The sequence below is a fragment of the Arachis ipaensis genome, chromosome B10, assembly GCF_000816755.2.
Source record: "Arachis ipaensis cultivar K30076 chromosome B10, Araip1.1, whole genome shotgun sequence".
Taxonomy (NCBI): Eukaryota; Viridiplantae; Streptophyta; class Magnoliopsida; order Fabales; family Fabaceae; genus Arachis; species Arachis ipaensis.
The window spans coordinates 20,970,286-20,974,580 of NC_029794.2; the positions used below are offsets into that span (position 1 = coordinate 20,970,286).

Sequence of the window (4,295 nt, forward strand, 5' to 3'; positions counted from 1 at the left end):
CATATGGGATATCCCTTATAGCTGTGACAATCACACATACTTATTTGTAATTTGTGTAATTATTTTAAAATAAAATACTTAGCTTATGTTATATTATAATTAGTATTTTGGATCTCAACACTTAATATAGAAATCAGATTTTAATTAGATATATAGATGCTTTTTTATTACTTTTTTACTTTTAATTTGGGTTTTCTTTATTGAAAGAATAAAATAATTGTAACACCCTAACTATCAAAAGTAACACTTCCGGCTGCGCCACTCTGATAGCTCAAATATTACGACGACTCTTATACTATTTAATACTAAAATATGAGCCTGTTTAAAACATCCTATCCCACTTATAAAACTTGCAAAGCTAAAGGCAAGGAAAACACAAATACTAAAACAATACAGAAATATCGTCTAACAGAAAAGAATAAGCTCTTTTGAACTTCATTGTCCGTAACCTGAAAAAGGAAAGACCTGTAGAGGAGTGAGAACATCATCCTCGAAAGGGTTCTCACTATAGGATTGCAGAATTACTATAATAGGATACGCGAGATAAAATCGTTACAGTGATTAATAACCGCCTTATGCATCTTTTCAAAAGCAAGGGTTTCCTATCAAGAAAAATCTAAAATCTTTTCTAAAAAAGGAAACTGTTCGATCCTTAAAAATTCAAAATTCTTTCAAAAGGTTTATCTATGCTGAACTAAATTAGCTTTTCATACTTTTCAAAACCAGAAACATCAACCAAACATGGCCTTCGGCCCACCTCATGATCAACCACGGCTCTAGGCCCAAACAGGCCAAACAACCCAAACAACAACCAATCACCACAGTCCAACAGAGTCTCAGTTGCAAACACAAGTAGGGAAGTACAAGCACAAACAAACAGTTACTGCAAGTAGAACAATTAGCAGTTAATCACAAGTAATCACAAAGGCAAACTAAGTACAATATGCACACCCAAACAATGTCACATAGATGCATATGCTGAATGCCTGTCCTAGTGGCTGATGATATCATCTGTCGGTTATAAAGCCAACCCGACAAGTCCTGGTAGCTAACCATTGGACTGTTCCTCTATCATGCATCCCCAACCCGAGTCATTCACAATCATAATCATAATTCACATCCAACACCCTCACTGGTGTATATTCACGGGGACGAGCTCATCCGGAACTTTCACAGTATCCGGCCACACTTACGACATAGGGTCAGCAGAGTATCGAGTCTCAACCTGGGGCACGTGGTGGCTAGCCGCTGTTTCTACCCAGGGAAACTCGTATCTCAGATAATTAAAAGTGCAATAATCACAATATCAATAACTCAGCATATATGCATTTATTCTCAATCATAAATCAACATTCATCTCAGCCATCCGGCTTAAATTCATGATTCATAGTCAGCCATCCGGCTCATAACATATTCCAAAATTAGCCATAATTCATTATCATATACAGCCATTCCGGCTCATAACAAAATAGCATTTCCACCATCCAACATCATCAAATTCATAAAACCTTCATTCAAGCCATAAATCACTTTTTCTCAATTCACTTCACTTTGAAATCAAAAATAAACTCTTTTCAGTTTTGGCTTTAAAGTTCTATTCCTCAAATCATCTCAGGCTTATAAGCCACTTTTACTCAAAGTAGGCTCCCTTTTTAAAAACAAAGCCACCTTCAGCATCCTCTTTCCAAAACTTCCAAAACCATGGAAAATTAAAGGTATATTTTGAAATATTTAAAATCATCTATCTAACAACGGGATTTTATAACAAAAGTTCCTCGGTAGAGTCTCAAGTCTTTAGGGGAGAATAACATAACTTATTTCCTCAAATTCGCTTAAAATCTTTAAAACATTGGCTTCCTGATTTGAGTAATAAAAATAAGATCTAAGCCAAACCGAGTCGTGTAATCAATTACTCCTTTTAAAGCCATTTTCTTTACTTAAACAAAACCAACTTTAACCCCATGATTAATTCTAAAGCATTTCAAACTGCTTAAAAATTGTTTTAGTCTTGCAAAAATTCAGAATTCAAAGAGTACTTAAAACTTTTTCCCAAAACATTGTAAAATAAAACTTGTCAATAGACGTTCAGGTTCTTTCAAATTCACTGAAACTCCTCCGATTGAAACCATCAAGTCAAATTCAAAGACATAAACCCTTTTCACATTTAAAACAGTCTTAAAACATAAGTTTCATCTACATAACTTGCTCCCAAAAGAGATGCAATACTTTTCTTAAGAAACAAGACTAAATCACATTTTCCTTTTTAATAATTTATTTCAAAAGCATAAGTCATCCCTTTCTTAAATAATCCAAATAAAATAGTAGAAGTTTTTAACTCATAATTTTCCAAATAACATTTCACTAAAGTCGCGGATTCTATCGGAATTTTAACAACACCTTCCTTAAAACTTGAAATCTATTACCCTTTTCGGGTCCCATCCAAACCAATCAACAACCCTCTTTAAAGGGTTCGAAAGCAAATCAGTGCAAAAATCCAACTGAATTCAAAGATACATTCCATTTTCATATTTCAAGAAAACCAAATCAAACTCAAGTCGATTTTCAACGGATTAAACTTGATTTCAAAGCTTTAAAGAAGCGACTTTAAAGAAGCACTTCAAAATCGTCCGTTTCATAAAACCAAATAATGATTAAATCAACCAAGCATTCGTATTCATCCAAAACAACCAACATTACATAAGACTTATACAATCACCCAAATATACATTTTTAGCACATAATATCCATATATAATAATTTCAAATTATAAAGTATGGTTTTCGAAGAAAGGCTCCTACCCCGAATAATCGAAACCCAAAAGCTACACAACGCGTCAAAATCCTTTCTCCTCGGCCCGTAACCTCGGCAACTGTAACCTCAACTCCAACCCACTTCCACAGCGACCACAGCAATTCTAATCACAACATAAAATGATCGAGACTCAATCTTATAGCAATTAACGCCGCAAAACCTCAGCGTACGATAACATAGCAGTGATTACAGGCTTTTCAAAACAAAGACGCTTACCGCAACTAAGAAGAAGTGACTGAGTCAAGAAGAGGCATCCCCGGCGGTGGTTCCGGTGGCTACAGGACTGCTCCTGGCGGCCAGATCAGCGGCGAGGCTTCTTCCTCCTTCCGCAACAACAATAGCGGTGTTTTCCGGCAACCATAGATCTCCGACAATAGTAACAGAAGCTCCAGCTAAGCACCGGAGAGCAGCAGTTGGCAGTGGCAGAGGTAAACTGCGGTGACGGGATGGCAACTACCAGACACGGCGCCTCCTCCTCCTTCCTCCGCCTCCCTCCCTGCGTCTGCCACCCTTGTGCGTTCTCAGCGTCGGCAGAGATGGGCATGCGGCAGCAACAACCAAACGTGGTGGCGAGCTCCCTTCAATGGCAGCGCTGACGGCGAAAACAACCCACGGCGACGGACCCTTGGTGGCGGCGACAGCCCAACAGTACGGTGACAGATCGGCGGACAGAGGCTCCTGCTTCGCGTTCCTCTCTGCGAGTTCCCTCTCTCTCGTCGGTTTCTTCTCAGGCGACGGCGACGACTTCTTTCGGTGGCGGCGGCGGGCCAGTTGCGATAGAGGCAAAAGCGCGGACCACACCTCCTCTCCAGTCTCAGACGCAAGCTCTCTCTCTCCCAACCTTTCATGCTCAACGGCGACCCTTACGGCTCCCTTCAAGGCAGCGACGACGGCGGCCTCGTGGCAGCAGAGCGCGGCGACAATGAAGCGTCACCTCCCTCCTCCGCGTCACTCTCCTCTCCTGGCGACAGCAACGGCGACGGCACTCCTCGCCAGCACCCCACCGTCCCACTTCCCCGATTCCCCCTCCCCTGGTTCCTGACTCTCTATCTCTGTTCTGTTTCATGAATGCTGCTGAATTTGGGAAGAGGTAGTCAGCTTAGGGTTTCGACTGCTGAGGGTTAGGGAGAAAGGGTAAGAGTGTTGTGTGAAAATTAGGGTTAGGGTTAATTTGGTAAATTTTGAATAAAAGTAGGGATAAGATAGTAATTAGAAATAAATTTTAACCCAACAATAATAATGTATAAAAATACTATTTGTTCATCAATTTTACAAATTATTTTTAATAAAATATTTAAAATAAAAAATTAGAGATAATATAATTAATTTCTCTATTTTCCAAAACAGCAGTATTAATATTTTAGAATATTAATTATTTAGTCCAAATCATATAAATTTCTTCTTATTTCGTAACTACTGACATTATAATTTAAATATAGAAAATAGCTCAATAATTATGAAATTAAGTAAAATCTTCATTTTTA

General features: G+C 38.7%; 1 long non-coding RNA gene across 2 annotated transcripts; it reads right to left on the minus strand.

Annotated features, from left to right (window-relative positions):
* On the minus strand, positions 328-4,055 carry LOC110267695. 2 transcript variants are annotated; one of them, XR_002355576.1, is made up of 3 exons: positions 3,028-4,055; positions 2,799-2,914; positions 328-465 (listed from the first exon to the last, which is right to left on the minus strand). It is a non-coding gene; the product is annotated as an uncharacterized LOC110267695 (long non-coding RNA). The 2 variants fall into 2 exon arrangements; XR_002355575.1 differs by lacking the exon at positions 328-465 and having other exon boundaries at positions 2,612-2,914; positions 3,028-4,054.